Raw genomic sequence first — 26,145 nt, forward strand, 5'->3', positions numbered from 1 at the left:
AGACAATCCAGTGATCAACAGAATGAGCATTGATCTGTGCTATTGGGAACCGATGACATGTGTCAACCAAAATCAGTGAGCCTGACTACCCCATTTCATTAGTTGCCTCTTACGACAAGCAGAGTCGCCTTTTGTGGCAAGACCATCACGTGTTGCTGGCATAAGAAGTGACCAATGGGATAGTTTGGTCAAGCTCAGTGGCTCTGTTGATAACCTGTTATTATACCCTAACAACCAGGATATTTGTTCATAATATCAATCATGGTTTCATTGACCCATAGACCTGGGCATACAAAGTGTGAAGCTCATTTCAGATGTCCCCCTCTGCAATGTTGCTATAATATTGCTAAAGGTGACATGAAACTAAACTCACTGATTTAATTTACTGGTTGCTGTCATATGGTTCTTATATTGCTGAATTAAAAGTAAAACAACACACAATATTAGGCTGAAAGTTGACAAATAATATTGAATGAAACTAGTGGGGTTTTTTTTGTTTGTTTTATTTGGTAAAAAATCTGTGAGAAAATTTCACTCATAAGTATGAAAATTCTTGATTTATGTCCTTGCACTTGGTCATAGTTAATGTTTCCATTTCCTGTCAACGCTGCCTGGGCAGAGTACATGCTAATGTTGCGATGATATTATGCAAAGCTGTTACCTATTAAGGGATGTCATCAAGCCACAGCAAATGTTCACTTGTCCATTGTAACTAACTAGTGTAACTCACAATATCCGTTTTTGTTCTTTTGTATTTTGAAAAATCCATTTTGGATATGCCATTCTTCATGCATACCAGAAGACATTCTAGAGAGTCGACCTTATGAAGCTTTGAAACTTTGTACGACACGTGCTTGTTACTGGCGCTGAGTGATCAAACTTTTGCTGTGACAAATCTAACTCTGTCACAGAGATGATGACATGATCTATTGAATGTGAGGGTCGGCACTGTATGCTGGGCATCATTTTGATAACTGGTTGACACTGTAAATACATGGAGTCTAAAATCAGGGGAGCTATGTGGGTAAAGCGTCAGCTCACCATGATGAGGGTCTGGGTTTTATTCCCAGTATGGACACAATGTGTGAAACACTATTTTTGTGTCTCCCACAATGATATTGCTGGAGAAACAGTGCATAAACCCTCCCACTCATTCATTGCACAGTTTGGACCTGCCTGGTTGGATCGGTGGTGTTGATTCTTGATGACTGTTGCCTAGCTATAGTCTCAACACTAATGTAATAGATTCTTTTTGCAACTGACTCCTTTGCAGTGCATTCTATTTGTCTGTCAGCAGTCCTGTGTTGTATCATCACAATCAATTAGTAATTAATTGAGTGCAGACAGTATTGTATACTCAGCTCTTGTTCTCTTACACAGAGATTAACAGTAATGCACAAATGTGATACCAAACTGTTTTAACGAGCTGTGTGACCTCCGAAAATCTTGATGCAACAAAAGATGATTGGGTAATTTGCTTATTTATCACGATGTTTAAACAGTAAATGTGGAATCCAAATGGAATTAATGCATTGTTTGTCAGAGCTTTAAGGTTGCTAAGTCACCGAATGTACTAAACTACAAACATTGTTAATGTGGCCAGGGCACTCATGGATGACTGGTATTGTGTTTTATATAGACATATGTTGGTGATCATATCCGCTGGGAATTACTGAAGTAAATCGTTGAAATCTGGTAGAATTTACAAGTTAACATTTATTCTGTGCATGTGGACATACTATAGCTTGTGTTGTTTTTGGCTCTGTAGAGTGGATTTTCGAGTCATCAAGGGAAATTAACCTGCATTGTTAGGAATAGGATAGGATGAGAAGGGAGGTGTATTTCGGGTAGCTGGATAATTGACGGGAACACTTTTCAATTTGACATGTGCATGGTGCAGCATTTGAAAGGCCAGAATTACGTAATTGTGAAAATTGGAGATATGTATGTCTTCCTGCCACATGGATTATGGTACTGCACATCATGAAAAAATTAATTGATTCGTCGTTCCAAGTTTATTTAGGAAACATAAACACTGTGTTTGCCATTGTGCAGAATGGAGAAAGTCCAGAGTTGAACTGTCAGGTATAATGTTCCAAGGCCCTGTTCCACAAGGTGATCGTAGGGCTATGAGAGTCGTAAGTCTATGTTAAAGTATGAGAATTACGATCACCTTAGCCCTACATTCACTTTGTGGAATGGGGCCCAGGGTAGTAATTATTCTAGCAGAAAAAGTGGTGCCCCCATTTTTTCAGAAACCACCTACATCTGTTTTAAGTTCGATCGGTTAATCACTCTATAGCTCGCTTGCTCACTCACTCACTCACTCACTCACTCACTCACTCACTCACTCACTCACTCACTCGCTAGACAACCCCAGAATGAACTGGAATGATCTTCATGACCTTGCTTGAGCTGACGGTGGTTGTTGTTATGTAGATGACATGTAAAGACCTCAGTAGAGTGGAACATTGGTGCCACTAAATCAGTACATATACCTCTCTCAATGGAAGTTACATCTCTGTTGTTGGCTCCTGTGTTGTTTATCCTGTCATTTTTAGAGGTAATTTGAGCATGATAGATAAATCACTTTTTACCCATAACAGTCATGATAAATAGGCCACAGAAATAGAACATTTTGATTTCATTGGTAAAAATACTCAGTTTTCATACTTTGAACTCTCTGTGGGAAACATTGTCATATTCTTATTCAGCTTTGTAATGCGATATTGAAACAGTTAGATTTGAAATATTTGCTTGATCTTGGTCAAGAATGACTGAATGAAGCTGATTCCAAGAACATCAAGTTGTGCTTAGCCATCCACCCAAGGGTCTGTCTGAGAGATTGTGGGCATTACATGGAAGAGAAAATACCAGTTACAATTTCTAAAAGGGTTTTATTTGGAGAATAAGACTCTGATTGAAAAAGGAGACACACAGTATCCAGATGCATCATGGGTAAAATGGAGGGATTTCCTCAGTAAAATGTGTAAGCTGGGCTGCCATAATGTATCATTCTACAATGTCCAGTGGACAAGTAGATAAAAGCCTTTTGCCGCCTCTAAACAGATCAATGGTTTTGATTGTGATAAAAGTCCAACTATGGATAGCAAATTACAGTTGAATTCAGAGGTAGAATCCACGCAGGATCTCGTTATAGAATCCTGTCCAGTCAATGTTTGTTTTCTTTGGCTGGTGCTATTGGACAGAGTAGGGGAGTCCTGATGGCATAATTTTACGTTCTTTGTTCTCAATCAATTTGGAGAATCAGCAAGGGAGTATTTAGAGTGTTGAAGGTGACCAGTCCAGTGACCAATGCAGAGATAGACAAGGAGGGATTTGTGTAGCTTTGTCGGAGAAGCTTGGCAGGAAGTGTTTTTGATAATGGAGGATGTGGAGGCCTTGATTTGTTGAGAATCACCTCGATGGTCCTCCTGAGCTCCACAAGTCAATAACAAATGTCGGTGAAAAGGCAGGCGTCGACCGTAAGGCTCTGCCTCTATCTGTCTTTAGGAGAGCGGGAAATTACCGATAGTTCAATAGGCAGCAGATTTGGTTCGTGATCATCGAGAAGGCACTGCCTCCCTGTTGATCATGGGTTCTATGCAAACAGATATCACAATTCATCCAAATCTAACTGGGTATCGGATATTTGAGTCAAAATTCTCGGCAATGCTTAGTCAAATGGTAAAAAGTTCATGGTGGATTGACAATGAAGTGATCAAATATGCCGTGTTTATTCAGAATCCGGTGCTCGAGTGATTATTCAGACATTGGGAATAATTGTCTGTTTGAAAAACAGCACGATCGAAAGGAATTTTGGGCATGTGGTCGATCAGAGTATTAAAAAAGTTGCAAGAGCTGAATATCAAGAAAGTCATAGTCAATTCCGTCCTCAGATAAAAGGACCATGGCTACTTCCTGAGAATATTATGTGTCTGAAATAGCAGCGCAAGTATCGATACCGTTTTCACTCAATGTTTGACCGCTTCTGAATCAATCGGGTAATGCAACCCGTGACGGAAGCACAACATTACACTAAGACTGGTGTGTTTACGTCTCGTCTGAGAATCATCTTCTTTTTCAGTACAAAGAAATGGTAAAGTCTCCCATGGTAATCAGTTTCGTTTCACAAGGTCTCATGCCTGGTTGACAGTCTGTTTCCGATCGATCCCTCCGACTCATTTCTAATACATTTCACCTTGGATAGTTACTAAACATGGCTAAAATGGTTTGGTATAGTTTCAGGGTACGTACAGAGAAAATGATGAAATAAAATGGGTTTCGTGAAATATTGGTGCAGACATCTTTTAAGATTTTGTTTCCCTTCAATTGTTTTATTGATTCTATGCAGGGTAAATGTGCGTGTGAAAGGTTTACAGTTAGCAGACTTGGCCCCCACTGTTACCAGCTGCACTGCCCAGTCAATCAAACATGATCTATGCCCTCTTCAGCACCAGAAGTTAAAAAGACTATATTTCTTCAGTAATACTCTTGTGAACTGACATTTTACTTTTTTTTTTTCCCTGCGCTTAAGTTTGTTCCAGGTTTTTCTACCTAATAAAGTCCTTGATACGCATTTCACATGATGAAGAGGAGAAAGGAGTAGTTTATTATCTGTTGTTAAACATTTCAAGGGTAAGTCCTGAAACATTAAAAACAGTATGGAAATTTACCATATATTATGTTTGGGGTTACAATTCATGAGTGAGGAGGCACAGGCTCTACTACTTTTGTAGGGGTGAATCCCATCCCGAGACGTCAAACCCACATCCTCAGAATTAGGTACTTCGAAGAAAAGAAAATTGCTATCCAAAAACATTATGTGTGTTCAAATTTTGGAACCTCTTTTATGATGATCTGGTTTGTTTCTTACGATCCTTCCAAAAATAGATATTGTAAGAGGACCAATTGCAAAAAAATGAACATAATTTTATATTTTGTGTTCTTGCAGAGCATAAATGGGCCTGTATTTACAATGAGAAATGATTCATCAATGGATTAGCACGATTTCTTGTAGTATGTTGACGTCACTATAGGACACCTCAGTCTTGGAAGGAAAAGACGTGGCTCATATCTGACAAGTATGTGTTGAAATGTTTATTATTATTCTTTTAATGAATATCAGGTTTAGAATTTGCTTTCTCCAACCTATTCTTATCACGAGAGTCAACAAGATGGGTGGTCAGGTTTGGGTGATGCTTGTCACCATTTCAAAATTGAGGTAACAGATGTCATGATGTCAATCACTGGATTGTGTGGTCTAGACTTGATTCTTTACAGACATACAGCTATGAGTGCAATGTTAAACAAAGAAGCACAAATGCTTTAGTGATATGATTGAGAATGTTTGCAAGTCAGTATTTGGAATATTCCAGCACTATCACGACAGTGATCACCAAACAGAAGTTCATCAGGGTTCCCATGTCAGGAATTGAACTCATGATTTCAGCCCATGTAGCTGCTGCACATTTGCTAGAATGTCAAGTCTGTGACTGTATCTCATAGTTCTCAGAGGCAGCTTTTTCCCATTCTCATTAAAAGTTTCTGAAACTTTATGACCCTCTGCTTTAATGATTCTGTAACTTTCTTAAGATAATTCGATAAGAAGTTAATGATTATTATGAGACAGCTTTAATTAGAAGTTACACATGATGCAATAATTGTTGACAAGCTATTGATCAAGGCTTGTAATCCGTGTATTTTATGTAGTCACAAGCATACGAACACCTGTAGGCCTGAGAATAGATGAGAAAGTAACGGCTCTGCATTTCAAACTTGGATTTCGACTCAAACAGCTAATTTGGCAAGAAGATTTGCTTTTTAAGCCATCTGAGCATGCACACGAAGAAGTGGATCTGAAAAAAGCTGAAAAACCAACAGACTTAAAAAAGAAGTTCAATTTCAAAACATTGATTCCCATAGCGACATGGTTTGATTCCCATACTGCTTAAAATTAGAAGTTAATTCAACTTCATTTGCTTCCTACTCAAACAATGAAATTGATTCTCGTACATTTCAAGTGCCTATTGCATGTGGAAGGTCCTTGTGGGGAGCGAGAAGTCAGAGGGCGTATTGACTGCTGCATGATTAAATGCAGCGGAACATGATATGTTGTGCTTAGGTGCAGTAGATGCTGAAAGGCGAGTAGCACTGGCTTCAATTTTTTTTTCATTTTAGGCTGAGGTAATTGTTTCTGAAATTAATCATCTTCATAATAAAGGTCACTACTGTGATTGTTGTTGTTTATTCTAGAGTCGAGGATTGGTTTGGTTGACATGTAACATTTTGCCAGTAATTATTGTATGTATATTTTGATAATGGAATTGATCAAGGACTATTTAACATGACTGGTTGTTGCAGTAAGTTTGTATATTGTTGCAGAGGTCCAGACAGGAAGGACAATCCTCAGTGGTTTCACCGAATTGAAAGTAAGCCAAGTTTTGGTAGTGATCGTTTAAGTGATTCTGAATCTCATCTGTTTGGCTTGAAAATGCCAGCCATTGATTCATCTGGAATGCTTTAGTGCATTGAATGCTTGCTGCCAAAATATATGACACTTATTCCAACATGGAATTAACTTCCTTGATATATACTGTGATGTTAGATACAGGATTTCTAATGTATTGCTGCCCCCTGGGTCTAGATTTTCGAAGTTCTCCAAGCGCTAAGATAGTCGTAAGTGCTATACATTAACTTACAAATATCTTAGCATTAAGAGAGCTTCGAGAAATCTAGAGCCTGAACTAGTGCCTGCCTGAGAGGATTTAAGCCTTAGCAGCTTCTTGCAAAAATGTTATAAAATGCTGTTTGTTGTTACTCTGCCTGGGGCATGACAATAACTTACAATGAGGTTTGAATGGCCTGTGTCTAAGTGGAGTATCCATGTCAGACTATGGCATGGTATCTCAGTGTACCAGCATATAGGTGAGGGGCCCCAATCCATACACCACTAGTAAACCTATATAATGTATAGACTTACACAGGTCATAACCTTACACACGCTTTGTTGATCGGGATTGAGGATTTGTATGTGCAGCCACACACACATGCTTATGTTTTCATGTTATTCTATCAGTTAAATAATCTGAAACATCAGACCTTCAACTCAGTTTCACCTCACTTCAGATGTATATCACACAGCCAGTACTATACACGAGTAACTATGGTTGTAAGGACTTAGACGTTCACCTGTTATTGTGTTCAGGGTGCTGAAAAGTCTTGAATTTTAGAGTTGGTATGAAATGCCCTCAAATGAGTATTTGCTTTGGAATAACTCTCAGTTAGGAGGAGTTGTTCCTATGTTTTCCTTCTTTGTTGTAAAAACCATCTTAAAAAGTTCCAGGTGGTTGAAGATAAATAGCTCTTGTGTTTTCTGTGTTCATCATAGATCCTGCTTGGTCAGATGGCTGGAGATAAATTGGTGTTGTAGAGGTGACTGGAGATAAATAGGTCCTGTGTTTTCTGTGTTCATCATAGAGCTTGCTGTGGAGATGGTTGGAGATATGTTGGTGTTGTAGAGGGGTTGGAGATAAATAGGTCCTGTGTCTTACGTTCATCATAGAGCCTGCTGTGGAGATGGTTGGAGATATGTTGGTGTTGTAGAGGGGTTGGAGATAAATAGGTCCTGTGTCTTACGTTCATCATAGAGCCTGCTGTGGAGATGGTTGGAGATATGTTGGTGTTGTAGAGGGGTTGGAGATAAATAGGTCCTGTGTCTTATGTTCAACATAGAGCCTGCTGTGGAGATGGTTGGAGATATGTTGGTGTTGTAGAGGGGTTGGAGATAAATAGGTCCTGTGTCTTACGTTCATCATAGAGCCTGCTGTGGAGATGGTTGGAGATATGTTGGTGTTGTAGAGGGGTTGGAGATAAATAGGTCCTGTGTCTTACGTTCATCATAGAGCCTGCTGTGGAGATGGTTGGAGATATGTTGGTGTTGTAGAGGGGTTGGAGATAAATAGGTCCTGTGTCTTACGTTCATCATAGAGCCTGCTGTGGAGATGGTTGGAGATATGTTGGTGTTGTAGAGGGGTTGGAGATAAATAGGTCCTGTGTCTTACGTTCATCATAGAGCCTGCTGTGGAGATGGTTGGAGATATGTTGGTGTTGTAGAGGGGTTGGAGATAAATAGGTCCTGTGTCTTACGTTCATCATAGAGCCTGCTGTGGAGATGGTTGGAGATATGTTGGTGTTGTAGAGGGGTTGGAGATAAATAGGTCCTGTGTCTTACGTTCATCATAGAGCTTGCTGTGGAGATGGTTGGAGATATGTTGGTGTTGTAGAGGGGTTGGAGATAAATAGGTCCTGTGTCTTACGTTCATCATAGAGCTTGCTGTGGAGATGGTTGGAGATATGTTGGTGTTGTAGAGGGGTTGGAGATAAATAGGTCCTGTGTCTTACGTTCATCATAGAGCCTGCTGTGGAGGTGGTTGGAGATATGTTGGTGTTGTAGAGGGGTTGGAGATAAATAGGTCCTGTGTCTTACGTTCATCATAGAGCCTGCTGTGGAGGTGGTTGGAGATATGTTGGTGTTGTAGAGGGGTTGGAGATAAATAGGTCCTGTGTCTTACGTTCATCATAGAGCCTGCTGTGGAGGTGGTTGGAGATATGTTGGTGTTGTAGAGGGGTTGGAGATAAATAGGTCCTGTGTCTTACGTTCATCATAGAGCCTGCTGTGGAGGTGGTTGGAGATATGTTGGTGTTGTAGAGGGGTTGGAGATAAATAGGTCCTGTGTCTTACGTTCATCATAGAGCCTGCTGTGGAGATGGTTGGAGATATGTTGGTGTTGTAGAGGGGTTGGAGATAAATAGGTCCTGTGTCTTACGTTCATCATAGAGCCTGCTGTGGAGGTGGTTGGAGATATGTTGGTGTTGTAGAGGGGTTGGAGATAAATAGGTCCTGTGTCTTACGTTCATCATAGAGCCTGCTGTGGAGGTGGTTGGAGATATGTTGGTGTTGTAGAGGGGTTGGAGATAAATAGGTCCTGTGTCTTACGTTCATCATAGAGCCTGCTGTGGAGGTGGTTGGAGATATGTTGGTGTTGTAGAGGGGTTGGAGATAAATAGGTCCTGTGTCTTACGTTCATCATAGAGCCTGCTGTGGAGGTGGTTGGAGATATGTTGGTGTTGTAGAGGGGTTGGAGATAAATAGGTCCTGTGTCTTACGTTCATCATAGAGCCTGCTGTGGAGGTGGTTGGAGATATGTTGGTGTTGTAGAGGGGTTGGAGATAAATAGGTCCTGTGTCTTACGTTCATCATAGAGCCTGCTGTGGAGGTGGTTGGAGATATGTTGGTGTTGTAGAGGGGTTGGAGATAAATAGGTCCTGTGTCTTACGTTCATCATAGAGCCTGCTGTGGAGGTGGTTGGAGATATGTTGGTGTTGTAGAGGGGTTGGAGATAAATAGGTCCTGTGTCTTACGTTCATCATAGAGCCTGCTGTGGAGGTGGTTGGAGATATGTTGGTGTTGTAGAGGGGTTGGAGATAAATAGGTCCTGTGTCTTACGTTCATCATAGAGCCTGCTGTGGAGATGGTTGGAGATATGTTGGTGTTGTAGAGGGGTTGGAGATAAATAGGTCCTGTGTCTTACGTTCATCATAGAGCCTGCTGTGGAGGTGGTTGGAGATATGTTGGTGTTGTAGAGGGGTTGGAGATAAATAGGTCCTGTGTCTTACGTTCATCATAGAGCCTGCTGTGGAGGTGGTTGGAGATATGTTGGTGTTGTAGAGGGGTTGGAGATAAATAGGTCCTGTGTCTTACGTTCATCATAGAGCCTGCTGTGGAGATGGTTGGAGATATGTTGGTGTTGTAGAGGGGTTGGAGATAAATAGGTCCTGTGTCTTACGTTCATCATAGAGCCTGCTGTGGAGGTGGTTGGAGATAAATAGATCAAGTACATAACTGAAGAACATTTGTCACATGCCCCTGTTTGTAGAGTGTCAGGTGGTCACGAAGAATAGGTGGTCTGTATTGTTCTTTTGTTGTAAGAAACCTCTTAGGTTAGGGAAGAAAAGGTCTTGTATGTTCCATGTCTGTCTTAAGAACCCACTACAGAACACTAAGTGGTTGGGGAAGTATAGAAGCCAATGTGGAAGACCACGTGGAGGAGTACTGCTGAGTGTTGCATTACAAAGCATTCACTTGCCCTTACTATCATATGTATATAAAGATAACATTCATCTTCAATGACATGCAAGGTCAGTTCTCAGTAAAGTGCATTATTGTTCACATTGCAGCACTGGACCTTGGGGGACATGAAAATATTGTTACCATTGTTTTCTGTAACTATACATTTAAGGATCAAGCTTGAATCTCCAGATGGTGGACAACCCGTTTATGTTATTTCTGCATTATTGTTTATATGTCAAAAGCTGCATATAACACAATCTACTCACTCACAAGGGCAGAGGGGTGATTTGCTCGTCCTGCTAGTGACCCATGTTTGATTCCCTGAAGGGTTACAATGTTTGAGACCCAGTTTTGGTGTCCATGCCATGATACTTCTAACATTCTCTCAGTGAAAAGGGTTTGCCAAAGAATGCTGTAAAACCATTTCAATCTATGACACATACAAGGTGTCTAGCATAACCACGTCACGTCATGCTATACTCACTTGTGCCTGAGCCGCTGTCATGTGATACCAAATTAACTGAATACTGACACATTGTGGTGTTTAAGCAAAGCTACTGACATTTTGAAAATGCATTTCCTGAGATGTGACACCAAGCTTAGATATATAGACACATGGTTTGGTTTCACCTACAGCACTCACATGTGTCATGTGAAACAATTTAAGTATGGTCGTCAGTCTCCAAATTCGAAACATTAAGCTTCTATTTTGTGATATGAACACCTTGTAACCACAAAGGACATTGTTAGCCAGCTCCATGACCAAGATGGATGACAAAACATGGTTCTGAATGTTATAAATTTGGGTTACAGACATCGTAAATTTCATTTCACTGCTTGCCCGCTAGAGATGAATCGCAATGTGAGAGTAACAGGTTTCATAACAGATCATGAACTGATGATTGGAAACAGATACCATGATACTGAAGCAGAATTAGATCTTCCCAAGTTTCTCCTGGAAAGTCACAGAATAGCAAATATGACAGTCTTGGTTGCAAGGGTAAATTTGCTGAAATTTGGTTACCATGGAAGTCTGCCTTCTCAGAGAGAATTGTTTGCTTAATGACATCAGATGTGTGCCAATACCAAAAGCAGGGATGGGCTTTTGGGTAGTTTTTGATGTCTATATTTGGTTTTCTTGGCTTTGGAATGGAAAAGATTAGATCCCAAATTGAAATCTTTCAAGTCAGTGACAACATCAAAATGTCTGAAAGGTATTTATGCATGACATTTAATAATGTTGAAATAAATTCTGATGGAAAAATCCAAAATAGATTATTGACGTAAACTGGGTGAATTGATGAGTTGTTAAGAAACTATTTGGATATTTGAAAGTTATCAAAACTTAAATGACACAATGAGAATGTTTTTTAACTTTTTCAATGCTGATTGATTTCTTGTATTCTAATTGTATATATGATTTCAAAATGGTGAATATTATAGCATCTAAATTAATATATAAATCCTTTTCATATTCATAAATCATATCCTCTTACTGTCAAGCATTGATAAATTTAGAAGGTTACTGATCATCTGATACACAAGATAATCTCTGATCTAATTTGTTCTGCTCAGAGAGTGGCTAAATCCCTTTGATAAGGTTATTTGCTTGATGATCAGAGGTATTGCTATCTGGGATAATGATTTGATTGTCAATATTTCATTGACTTATCCACACATTTATTACTTTCCTCGGTTAGTATATAAATTAGGCATGAACAGTGTCATAGAAAGCAATACATTATTTGGTATTTGATCAGAAAGGATGATCCGGTTGGTATTTGTTAATTATGTTAGAAATTCTCGGTTGTAGAACTGTGTCTGTGCAGGAAAGATATGGTATTGTATTGGATGAGCATCTGGGGGCAGCATCTGTTGCTAGTAGGTGAGTGGTAGGCTTGTCATGGAAGTTAGTGTCTTTATCAGGTCTGGAGTGAGTGAGTGAGTTTTACGCTGCTTTAAGCAATATTTCAGCAATATCATGATGGGAAGGTTTATAGTACATCCTTGACATAAATTTCCTCTTCTTGTGGCATTTGTGACTTTAGTTGTACAGTTAATTTCTTGAGGTATAAATATCACATTGTGGATCTATTTCCTCTGTTTTTCTTCAGGCTTGTCAACTTCTCCATTCATTTTGTCCTTTCACTGAGAGCCCTCCTCATTAAAACATTCATTGTGAAACAGCTTCTATCATGTACATGCACACTTTCACAGATGCACATGCACTCTCACACATACCACAACTGTGGGGTAGCCAAGCGGTAGAAGTGTTAGTCTGTCACAATGAAGACCTGTGTTTGATTCTCCTCACGGATAAATGTGTGAAGCCCATTGCGGGTATCCCCTGCCACGATATTGCTGGGATATTGCTGTAACAGAGGCTTATAACTATGCTCCCTCCCTCACTCACACCATCACATGTGCACAGAATCATGCATACTTTCATGCAAGCATGCACCTTCACATATGCACAGAATCACGTTTCCATGCAAGCATGCAACCTCACACATGCTCTCCTGCATACATGCACCTTCATGCATACACATATGCACTCACATGCCCACATACATGCACACATACACAGCCTCACATACATGCACACTATAGGTGGTTATGCTTCTATCAGTCTGCACTCAACAACATGAGAGACCAGCACCAGATGCTGTTTGTCTGTATACTGATGTCTGGGTTCCCAATAACACATTCACACTCATCTTTCATCAAATGAATACTTCAGTAAAAAATATCTGCCCCTTTCCACTTCCCTGTAATAGATAACATAAAGCCAGATCTATTAAAGAAAGTTGAAAACTTCAGCTCCGACCGAAAAAAAAAATTATATGACACTTGAAAAGTGAGCTATTTCAAATATTTGATATGAAAATTAATCCCAAACCAATTTAATACAGAGCATCTTGGCTGTGGTCCATCTTAGGGCAGAACACTTGTATGATTAACTGTTCATTGTTCAGCCAAATATGCCTTCCTTCCTGATGGTTAAGTCCGCAGCCAGGGGCACAGATTTGTCCCAGGCTGGATTCAACCCCAATCTGTGTTTTTAAGGACCCTACATCCATCTTTGGCTAAAAGAGGAAGGCAGATTCAACTTGAACTTTCTATCACAAACCTTGCTTTCCCCTGCAGGAATGAAGAGAATGGTTATAATTTGGCATCATTACGAGTTGCAAGGCAAAATATCAAAATGGGAGAAATCCTGTTTCCGAAGAACTGGCAATGTATTGATCGAGGAGAGACATAGTTTGTCAGCTGAAGAGCACTGGACAGTGAAAGACCTTATGAAAAGAAAAGTCCTTTGTGTTAGAGGAAATATTTATGATATATATCTGTTATATCTGCCTGTCATATGCTTCATATTTACCTATTGTATATATCTGTTATATACCATTCATAGCCACACACTTAATATTCGCCTATTGTATATATCTTTTATATCCATATGTCATCATACATTTCATATTCATCTTTTATATGTCTGTTATATCTGTCTGTTGTCTGAATACTTCATATTCACCTATTGTCCTACCTATTATATTCATCTACACACATCTGTTATATGTGTCTGTGGTCTGTAATTGTTTCAGACAGGACATTATTGCCTATGCTGGAAGCTAGTAATGAATGGCTATGAAATGTTGGGAGATATAGATGTTTGTGGAGACATCCATTTTGGTCAAATTGAGTGATGGGTCTTGTTAGATTCTGAGATAAGGAACTGGTTCTGTTTAGTTCCTTGGTGGGAGTTCTTTAGAGACCAAGGAAGTAATTTGTGCCATTTATACTGCAATCGGTAAAGTCTTGCCTGGAGCTAAATGACTAGGGAGGTGATTTTGTCACAAAGCTTTCAAGAAGTTCCATACGTGGCTCGTCTTCCGTGTACATACAGGGGACTGATATTATTGCTATAAGGCATTGTAAGATATATGTAGTTGCCAGGCATGAGAATTACTCCAGATTTCTATATCAAAAGTTATGGGTTTTTTTCAGCTACATGAGTGGGCTGTATGTCTGGCAATTCTCTGTATGATTGACATGTCAGAAACCTTTGGTTGTGGGTCTGAATCTTGGATTTCCCTAATTATGTTTCTAGGTTTCTCAGCTAACTAATGTTGGTTGTGTCCGGCAGCTGCATCACTGAGCTTGCCTCCCTAATTTGAGGGGCGGTAGGGTAGCCTGATGGTTGAAGCGTTTGCTCATCATGCCAAAAGCCCCTGTTCGATTCCCCACAGGGGTACAGTGTGTGAAGACCATTCTGGTGTCCCCAGCTGTGATATTGCTGGAATATTGCTAAAGGCTAGTCATTTTCTACCATATTTATGCATTGTCAAAATGGTAATGTTTAGCCAAGCAATCTGCTTGTTGTAAGCATGAGTTGTGATTTACCAACTTTACAACACATGTATGTTGGGGGACATGCATGTATGCATATATGAAGTCAGATGCGTGGCTTTATATAATAGGTGGGCACTGAGGTTTAAATAGGTCTTGAAAATAGAATTTGACTTGAAAAGTTCTCGAACAGTTACGACTAAATCTGTAGAAATTGTGAAGAATTTGTGATAACTTTTCAACAATGCATGACAAACTAGTGAACTTAGTTCAGGAATGCAATTACCAATTTGGTATTTGCTTGAAGAATGAATGCAACTAAAATTTGTTGTCAGGCACATTGTTGATAGTTGTGGAGTGGGTGTACACACATTGCATCGTGGTAGGTGTGGTCTCATTATTTCATCACATTTTTTTAGGGCAGAACTAATTGAAAACTTGCCGATTTTCTTCTTCATTATTAAATTTTACACATCTTACATGTAAAATTTCAATAAACATTCCACAGATTTTGCACACAGTCTTTACAGCTTTTATTCAATATTGATAGAAATTCATCATGTTGCCATGGCAACAGTCACATTCTCGGAAGTTCAAATTAGTTCTGACAATCACAGCATTCAATTAATTTCAATTATGTTTCTAATTTGACAATATTTTCAGCATTTTTAGTCAACAAGGGATATTTTACTTAAATCCTTTTACACACACGTTGATGAAAATTGAATATCATGTTAAAAATCTAATTCAGCTTTAACAAAAAATGAGCTTGGATAGAGACTTTGAAATCTTTTGTTTTGTCACCAACTCTCTGTCATCTTCCAAATATCATTTTTCTGATTGAAACTTCAAGAAAATCACAGTTGTAACTTGACATTTCTTTTAAAAAATCTAATAAAATATGTCAGGTTCAGTTGAAAGTTTGTTTGATAAAAATAAGTGGAGATTTGGAGTTATTTTATTATAAATCCATCAGCACATCAGCTATTTTGATGTTCCCAAGAATTATCAGTTGAACACATTTCCGTCCATGGTCTATTCAGCTGGAAGCAGTGGACCCTTTAAGCTCTGTGGGGTGAAGGTAAATGCTAGCGGTGGTAGAATTCTTAAATAAGACCTCTGTAATCTACAGCACATCCTACTTTTTCCCTCCATGCCAGATATAGCTGCCCCACTCAGCATGATTGGAACGCAATCAGCAAGTGCTAATGAGGTTGACAATTTAGGACAATTTTCGGATCTAATGAATGCAATAAGGTAGCATTTTGCGTAATCAGTTCGTCAGCCCGCCGCAGAAATCCAAGCCTAGTATCGGGCAAATGTCCGTAATGAACACAACTGTTCATTAGTGAGTCGTCAGTTTCATCTTGAATTCGATCCACCATGTTCATTTCATCGGCACCTTTCATTAGTGTACCTGAGATCGCCCAGCAGTACGAGTGCATTGTGAGTAATCAGTCCCGAATCAATAGTCAAATGTCAACATGCGTACCACTGTCCAATTAAAGACGACCCTTGGCTCCTCTTCAGAACTGAGGAGGCTGACAAGAAATTTCAAATTCATGGCATCAGTCTAGAATGAAATGTGTGTCCTCAGCGTAGGTTGTAATAGACAAGAACAGCATGAAATAATATAGCTCATTAAAGTGTGGACTCTAGGCTCTGGGTAAGGATGATGACCATGTCTTTAAGGACCATTAAAGGGGCACTGATGCGGAGCATTTTCCGTGGACTGGTGTAAACTTTTGTTATTGTTTTTCTCCCGTGAGTACCCGGATGATATCCCAGAATTCGTGACTGGTTCGTGACCTCTGCTGCGCAGTCCGTAAGCGCAATTGATAGTTTAATTATAGACAGATCAACTGAGGTGAAGTCAGTTGTACTTCATTACAAATGTATTATGAAAACAAATGAAACACTTTGAAGGTTAATCATCTGCCAGTGGTAGAAATGGTAAAAAACTATTAGGACGGAAAAATAACGAAGCCAGTGTACGTCTCTATACTTTGTCTCATAACCCTAATTAGTTTATTGTCATATTTGTATGATTCTCAAAATTAATAAAAGAACACACGATTTGCTTATACTCATAGTACATTTCTAACATAACAGCAACATGTATACATTGTATAGATTGCCAATGTGGATCCTATTTCACACACATGCGCGATCTAGTGTGTGTTTTCTGTCATACAGATTCTGCTGAATGCTACAACAAATAAATTAAAACAAAATGCAAATAATGAACGTAAAACAGACTAATTTTATAGCAACAGTGTCAGGCTACTACCTTGTTCAGGAATGTATCCATCAATATCCACGTAAAAGAAATCGTATTCCATTCATCTGCAGCTGGTAAATAATCCTGCTCTGTGTCGAGTGTCTTACAACTGTCTCATTTGCGAAAAAGAAACACATCGTTTCACGTCTTTCGTTGGTGAAAACTAGATAAACCTCTCATTGGTCTCCCAAGATAGCACACCTGGCAACTAATTGTATGATGTCCACTATTCTAAGTAATTTAGTTGACCAATATTGAGCAATCAGTCAACGCAAGGGTGGTTAATTCTTTGAAGGGAGGATGTTGTTTTTGCACTCACACTTTACGACAGGGTGTTGTCATCTACACACACTGCCTTTTGACAAATCCGCTAGAAGAACAAAAGTAATTAATCAATCAGTGTGTTATCGGTTAATCCTTTGATCGATGTTTGTTTTTGTAACTCAGGTGATAAACCCTCTTGCATCACTTACATGCACATATTACATAACATACAATACATTTGCCATTACAGACCTTAATTTATAATGTTGAGTATTTACTCCAGACAGGAGAAATGCCAAATGGGAACCTTTGTTGAGTAACCGAAGTGGTGTTGCTACTAATTATACCTGTTATAAATTCATGAATTGACCATCAAGAGAATGATGACAAATAACACGTGTAGGTTTACACCATCAAACGCGAGTTACAGCAAGGAAGATGTAATCTTTGCGTCGCATGCAGCCTGAACACACTTATGGGCCGAAACTGTTTTGAGGATACCAACGGAATTTCGTTACATAAGGAATACACACAGGCATTTGCTGTGTACTTTGGTAAATAAGTGAAATAAGTTTTTTTGACGTAAGACAATTTTCAGATTTCTCTACCAAAGCCAAGGTCATCGTTTTTTTGTTTACGAATTCAAATAAATCAACTGAGTGTTTTATTATCATAAATAATAAACCATTGTAGCTACCATAGCTACCAAAATTTACGTATGCTATTTGCTATCACAGCTCAACCAACACTCAAAACTACCTAAATATAAAGCTTTGCAATCTTCCGTACTGAAACAAATGGCTTGCTACGTGCCTGTAGACATCATATTTTCATGTAACATGATTAAATATCGAGGTTAAAAACACAGAAATAGGATGAAATTGGATCAGTAAGTATACCATCCAAGCATCCGAAAAGAACTACACTGCTGGGATATATGGTTACGATCGGACAAGGAATACCATGGATATATTTAAACAAATGGCATGTGATGGGCATTCGGCCTCCTGACTGTTTAAGTGAAGAAATTTTGCTAATATGGACAGGAGCCCAGTTCCTTTGTCCGTCACGGTCGAAGGAGTGGGCGCTGACCAATTTGCGGTCTGCTTTCGTAATTAGACCGTTGGCGAGAAGCATTATTCGCTCCGCATCAGTGCCCCTTTAAGGTTCAACCAGCATATCCCAGGATTTGGTCAAGAGTTTTAGTGGTTGACTCATTAATATTTTTTCACTGGTAACAGCAAAATGTATGATCTTTTATGTATTGTACAAAAAGTCAAGGATCTGTATGATGGTATTTTTTATTTAATTTTTGTAATGAAGACTGAACACGCAAGTTCTATAAATTAACAAAAAATATATTTCTGGTCATGACTTTTAGTTTTCAGTCTAACATGTGGTGAGAATGATACTATTTGTAATTAAAGTTATAGTGTTTGATTAAATCCTCATTGACATGGTGAACAAATGGTTGATAGTGCGAGCACTGATATACAAAATGAGGTATTATGACATCAAACATTAGTTTTGTTTCTTCAATCATGGGTTAATTTTTAGAAAATAATTTTATTATCAGAATAAAGGTAAATACATTTGCAAGAATGTTTTAAAGTGATCACGTTATGGTATGGTAAAAAGACTGATAACTCAAAGGAAATTTTGTGAGTCGTTGTTCGTTCCCTATTTAAAACAATGTATTTTTTTACTTTTGGTTAATTCCAATTTCTTACCAACATTCTGTTGTGGTTGTGAGAATTTGTATTTAGCAAATGCATGATATCTAGTTGTAAATTCTTTTTGAAGCAGCCGTAATGAATTATGCAAATTAACACGTGTTGTTTACAAAGGTTTGACCCACTTGGAGAAGTTAACTGAATTTGAAACATTGATGCTGTCATTAGAGAGAGGCCGCAGTTGCTTTACGTGCATATCATAGTTCACAGTTTAATGAAGACGAACCGTTGCAGTGTTTAGCTTGTAGTATTATAAATACACAAACTCAGCTATTAAAATAGCGTTTCAGAGCAAGCGTTGTACAAAAACAATTTTCTCCTGTCTAAGCTTTTAGATCCAATTTGTGAATCAATTTATGGTGTTCACACCATTGTAGGTGCAAGGGTGTTTTAGTTCTTAGGATTGAAAGTTAATGTGGAAAACGTGGCGCTTTTAGTGATGTTATTGTAACACATCATATTGAGTAAAAATATTTTATTTTCTGGTCAAGAACAACAGCGACATTGTCAATGACAACACCTCCTACCTGCTACAGCAGAGAAGCAACATACCCAGTAGTCTTTGTGCATCATCGTCAATATCAAAAATAGCCGTGTTGGTTTCATGAAGCACTGGTGTTATGCATTCTTGTAAATGACTTAATTAGCACCGAATCCCATTGAACATGGATGTTATTGACATTGTAGAGATGTAAACACTCATTTCATTTTTCAGCTATGTCTTTGATTTTTCTCTCAACTTATCTGAATTAATGTCTTTCTTTGTTTATGCAGTCTACTATGACACTTCATTAGCGGCGTACTTGGCGACCCATTCCACGCTCATTTCACGGAATCAATAACGACAATCATACTCGACTGCCGACACTGTTTGATCATCTCTACACCCAAGTCAGTAAGTATTGTCTTTACTTCTGTAAGAACACTGTCATATGTCGAAAAGCTGTTTGACCAGAATCCGCAGATGGGCTATCAAGGCCAGAGTGCTGTTGCAAAGGATTCTTCATGCATGCCAAGTAGTAGCCGAGCATTGGTATTTTCATGTTGCCTGTCTCGTGTGTTGAAACCTGTTACAGAAATAGATACTGCTATTTGTATTGACTTGTTCATCAACTGTGTGTTGTAAACAATAGCTCTCCCCAGATATACTCATGTCTGCAAATATTCTAGTTTTGTCAATCAATTCTTGATTTTCTCATAACTTGAATGATGATTGTCATGTTCTGTTTTTGAGAAGGATATATATTATTTCAAATATCCAACCCCAATTAAATCATAGCCACAAATACCATATTCTGAGGTCATCACACTGTAAAATCCTTCAGATTTTCTACATATGTCCTCTTCATTGTGAGTCTTTCTCCCATTGTCAGGGGAACCTTTTCTAACAATGAAGAGCAGGTCATGTTATGTGAAGGAGGAAATGTTCTTAGAATTATGCATGTTGTGTTGTTAATATCTTCATTAAACAGCTTTTCAAGTGTGAAGTCTTGAGACAACATTGTCATGGCTTAATGGGTTTTTTTAAAGTTTATTTTAACAAAATCACACACTAGAGAAAACAAATTTGAACACGACCTGTTGAACTGTTGAACAGACTAAAACACAAGGGCTGTGCTTTTTTCGTCCATGTATTATAAGTCTTTTCTACGTTAGACATCAAAGGACAGCAGGTATCTGGAGTCGGAGATAAAACCATGTCTACAACTGATGCTCCAGAAGCAGGTTCATGCTCAGTTGATGTATCTACATACCATGCCATGCTAGGGGTGGAATCGTGTTCCAACTTTGTCAGTGGGGGCGCAGACGGGGAAACTCATCTAACAGTAGGACGCAGGTGCGTCAGTGGTCATGTTACAACACATTGCACAGTTGTGTCCCCTTCTGTCAAGGCTCCCAGGCTGTTGGTATGAACTCCCAAGATATATCCCTGATTTAATATCATTGTTTTGGCAAAACCTTATTACTTGTGTTGCTTTCAACATTAGAAGTGGTCCCTGGCCACCTATTGTGGCCGTATTAAACAACTTGTTTGCTTGATGTTCAGACTTGATGACTTGTGTCAAAATTTAACAAATTGTATAACTTTGAACAAATGTGTTCATAAAAAAGTTACATTCTGTTATACCATTGTGAAAACTGATTTTATGGACAAACTACTAATTTGATGATTGATCATGATATCAGTATTTGGAAGTTTTACTCTGTATTACATACTTGTTTTATCATTGCATGTTAGATTTACCTTATCTGGGATGCTGTAGTATTTTACTGGTCATCATTAACAGGTTTTTGTTTTCAAAATTCATTGATCTTTAATATGATAATTGAATGTTTTCGTCACAATATGGCTGATATATTGCTGATGTCACTCTCTCACTTACGTCATTTAGCTTAGATGTTGGTGAGTGTGGTGTTAAACAACGAAGACATACTGACAGAACCAGCAGTGCTCAATGGCCATACAATATTGAACACTTACATGGAAGTTCTCTGAGGACTTTCCTTCTGGAAGTAGAATGGTCTGTCTGATGAGGTGACATATGTTGATACTGTTACAAACATAGATGCTCCCCATTCACTGATTTATCTGCAGTTTTCATCAGTGTTATGCTTTTACTTGATGGCTATCTAGAAATATATGACTTTACACTCTCCTTGCTTCTGTTAAATTACAATAATTCTTTGGCTTTTAATATTGGACTCCCGAGGCTCAGTGATTCTTAATAACCTGTTGACTCATGTTACACTCTGTGAGGACATCTATCAGATGGATGTCTTTGGTAGTGTCATTATCATTATTGGTTTGAGATACCTGGAGATACAGTTTTAATCTACCTGCGTTTTTTAAGGTGAATCACTAGCTGTATGTGTATGAACTTTGATGAAGATAAAATTCAAAATTGGATTTGGATGACTATAATTTATGTCTCACTTGTTTTGAGCATTCCAGGCCTACAGTGATCATTGAATAACCAGTGTCACATGGCTCTTAGCACACTACTACTATAATCAACACCATCAGCATCATCACTAACCAGACTAACATAGCAAGATACCCAGATTAACAGAGGAGGGTACCCAGACTAACATAGCAAGATACCCAGATTAACAGAGGAGGGTACCCAGACTAACATAGCAAGATACCCAGATTAACAGAGGAGGGTACCCAGACTAACATAGCAAGATACCCAGATTAACAGAGGAGGGTACCCGGACTAACATAGCAAGATACCCAGATTAACAGAGGAGGGTACCCAGACTAACATAGCAAGATACCCAGATTAACAGAGGAGGGTACCCAGACTAACATAGCAAGATACCCAGATTAACAGAGGAGGGTACCCAGACTAACATAGCAAGATACCCAGATTAACATGAGGGTACCCAGACTAACATAGCAAGATACCCAGATTAACAGAGGAGGGTACCCAGACTAACATAGCAAGATACCCAGATTAACAGAGGAGGGTACCCAGACTAACATAGCAAGATACCCAGATTAACATGAGGGTGCCCAGACTAACATAGCAAGATACCCAGATTAACAGAGGAGGGTACCCAGACTAACATAGCAAGATACCCAGATTAACATGAGGGTGCCCAGACTAACATAGCAAGATACCCAGATTAACAGAGGAGGGTACCCAGACTAACATAGCAAGATACCCAGATTAACATGAGGGTACCCAGACTAACATAGCAAGATACCCAGATTAACAGAGGAGGGTACCCAGACTAACATAGCAAGATACCCAGATTAACAGAGGAGGGTACCCAGACTAACATAGCAAGATACCCAGATTAACATGAGGGTGCCCAGACTAACATAGCAAGATACCCAGATTAACAGAGGAGGGTACCCAGACTAACATAGCAAGATACCCAGATTAACATGAGGGTGCCCAGACTAACATAGCAAGATACCCAGATTAACATAGGAGGGTACCCAGATTAACATAGCAAGATACCCAGATTAACATAGGAGGGTACCCAGACTAACATAGCAAGATACCCAGATTAACAGAGGAGGGTACCCAGACTAACATAGCAAGATACCCAGATTAACATGAGGGTACCCAGACTAACATAGCAAGATACCCAGATTAACAGAGGAGGGTACCCAGACTAACATAGCAAGATACCCAGATTAACAGAGGAGGGTACCCAGACTAACATAGCAAGATACCCAGATTAACAGAGGAGGGTACCCAGACTAACATAGCAAGATACCCAGATTAACAGAGGAGGGTACCCAGACTAACATAGCAAGATACCCAGATTAACATGAGGGTGCCCAGACTAACATAGCAAGATACCCAGATTAACATAGGAGGGTACCCAGATTAACATAGCAAGATACCCAGATTAACATAGGAGGGTACCCAGACTAACATAGCAAGATACCCAGACTAGCATACTGGGATACCCAGACTAGCATAGTAGGGTATCAAGACCAACATTGGAGGGTACTGAGACTAACATAGAAGGGTACCCAGTTGTAACTGCTCTCTCAGTATTCTTCAGTATCCGCAAGTAACAAGAACCATCATGGATTTGCCTGAAAGAGCAAAGGAATACCGGGAATCACCATTGCGATATGAATTCAATCCATGGATCGGATTGCTCTTTTAAAACTTGCATTCAACTGACTTTCTAGTTTCCCATTTCGTGGCACATTAGAGTTGTTGGGGCTAAATACCTCAGAACTGTAGCAATATAATGTCTTCAACTTTCTTAAAGGGGTGAAAGTTTGTTTACATTGGCTTTGCTTGTTGTCTTTCATTGCCAATGTATTTTGAAACACAATATGCCTCAAGTGTGTTGAATTGATGCAGGTTCATCACTTAAATCTGTATTTTTAGAAGTAACCATAAACATGCAAACTGTGGGGTAGTTTTCTAACAGTTTGATTGAGTATTTGTCCTCATGGTTTAACAATTTACATTGTTCAGTGAGGAGGGCATATTCATTAAGAATTTGAGAAATGTTTTGCTAGAAACCTATGATACTTGAAGACATTTTCTGTTAATACTAAATTTGAAGAATTCTATCAATCGGTCTGTGTTATAGAAACGAAATAATCTGGTTACCTGAAGAAAGATTTTCAGTTGAGAAATCTTTGTGCATATAGAATAACATACTGCCATGTCATAATTCACAAAGTTTGTAACTTTCTGTTGTATGACTGGCTTATTACTGATAGGCATATTTTAAGCCAAGATTGTGAAATATTAACAGGAATAATGAAAGAAGTAATTTCCAGGAAGAAATGAGTCTCCTGATCCTGGTAATAAAGCACGAAAGTTCCGTCACCTGTCGAGGTTCGTTTCAGGAATGTCTGCATATTTTTTCTTTTTCTAATCAAATGTGGGCTTCTGTGCACGATAAACGTAGTGGTATTTGCATCAAAAGTTAATTAACACTGACAGATCAATAATGAACAGGTATTTCTGATCGCATACCTGTCCAAGTGTATTTACATGCAGGACAATACACAGGGCTTGGAGGCAATCATGGCCGGAAAGGCGGAATTGTCCCTCCAAAGAGCTTCATGTGTGTGCGTTGGACTCATCAAAACTGGCGTTTGTTGTCCAGTGAACAGGTTTCTGTGTGTGTGCATTACCACGCTCTAACAACAAATATTGCCTAAGCGGCGTATTAGACATGTAAATGGTTCGTCCTGCATATATTGATTATAAACAAGTAGGAGATGGAAAGGTCCTAATGATAAACCATTATGATCCTTGAGCTCGGAGTCAGTGCCAAAATTAACGCGACATTTACAAGCAAAGCACCACTATTTTCTAATCGGCTTTGGGAAACAGGAAGCTTTTATTCCATCACAACAAAAGCTATCGTCTCCCAAAGTCATGTGCTTCGTTGTTTTCAGAGTGAATTTCTCGTTAATTGACCATTTCATGAAAGTGATGGTTTAAAAGGGCGCCAACCCATTGACGCCCAGCAGAGCAAATCAGGTGTTTATAGATCTCATCTAAAACTTCGGTCTGTCAGCAGTGATGAGCGAACATATATTTCTTACGCCCCGCCTTTGGTGAATTATTAATTCCTTCAGGTAATTTCACAGCCTTGTCCCCTAGCTTCCATAATCTTCCACAACACTTTAATCTTTGAAGTGTGGACAAAAGCTTCCATGCTTGTAGTGAACTGACAACAGAATCTGCAGCAAACCATTGAGAAGATTATTTTTCAAAGAATAATGTACACATCAAGTTATTATGTTCCTGATTAAACCTGAAATTTGTACAAACATACCCTAAGATGTGATTATTCTTGATAATGGATTGATAGAATCAAATATCCAAGAAATAAATGAGAAAATGTAACGACAAGAAAAATTATCTGACATTTTGAATTTTGGTCCTTGGAAATATTTTTTTCGAAGTTTAGTTGATGGTTTTAGAAGTCACAGTGTTCTTTGTGGATTGTTTCCAAACCAGTGAGGAACATACTAATTGGAACTGTCATAGACAAACCTAAGTCTGGAAACAACGGTTGGTGTTACTCATGTTGTACATTACTTTCTATTTTTCAGCAAGAAAGTTGACTTGACAGTTGTACCATACATTACATCTGTGATTTCCCTTTCTCAGTGATTTGACAGTTCATTACAGACATTTACAAACAGTTGCAAATAATTTTGCTTCAAAAGTTATGTTCACAACAAGAAGTAAAATTGTTAAGTGTATCAAGAACACCTATGTGAATCAGTGTAGAGGAAATGAGACATTTTGAAACATTTCTTGCTTAAATAAAGCTGTCGACATTTAAGAGTTATAACAACTTTTTAAAATGAATAAATCTCTATTATAAGGTTGTCATGTCTAACAAATGTAATTTGATCATGAAGGAAATGATGCATTTTCTAATACCAGGTCCCTTATTCTCGAAACGTTCATAGCCCGAAGAATTCTTAACTTTGATCGTAGCCAATGTGATAAGAATAGGCTTAAGAAGTTCGTAGGGCTACGAACGTTTCGAGAATAGCTAGCCAGGGACCTTATTCTTGAAACGTTTGTAACCCTAAGAATTCTTAACTTTGATCGTAGCCAATGTGTTAAGTGTGGGCTTAAGAAGTTTGTAGGGCTACGAACGTTTCGAGAATAGCTACCCTGATGCATATCTTGTAAGCTTACTTTTAAGCCACTTTTAGCAATATTCTTGCAATATCACAACATGAGACACTAGAAATGGGTTTCACACAGTATGCCCGTGGGGGGAATCGAACCCAGGTCTTTGAGTTGACAAGTGAACACTTGGCTACCCCACTGCTCCACATATCTTGTGAGTTAATTACAAAAGAGTGCCAGTTTGTATGTACAGTGGCTTTATGTTCTTATGTGCAATATGATGTATTGCTACAA

At 38.8% G+C, this 26,145-nt stretch overlaps 1 protein-coding gene across 1 annotated transcript in view; it reads left to right on the forward strand.

The window, feature by feature from the left end:
- Positions 1-26,145, forward strand: part of LOC137292149 (choline transporter-like protein 1) — a 213,897-nt gene that overhangs the window by 116,438 nt on the left and 71,314 nt on the right. Inside the window, exons 4-5 of the mRNA XM_067823691.1 lie at positions 6,385-6,431; positions 19,535-19,655. The gene's annotated coding sequence lies outside the window, so the exon portion shown is untranslated. The remainder of the gene's footprint in view (positions 1-6,384; positions 6,432-19,534; positions 19,656-26,145) is intronic.

The sequence above is a fragment of the Haliotis asinina genome, chromosome 7, assembly GCF_037392515.1.
Source record: "Haliotis asinina isolate JCU_RB_2024 chromosome 7, JCU_Hal_asi_v2, whole genome shotgun sequence".
NCBI lineage: Eukaryota > Metazoa > Mollusca > Gastropoda > Lepetellida > Haliotidae > Haliotis > Haliotis asinina.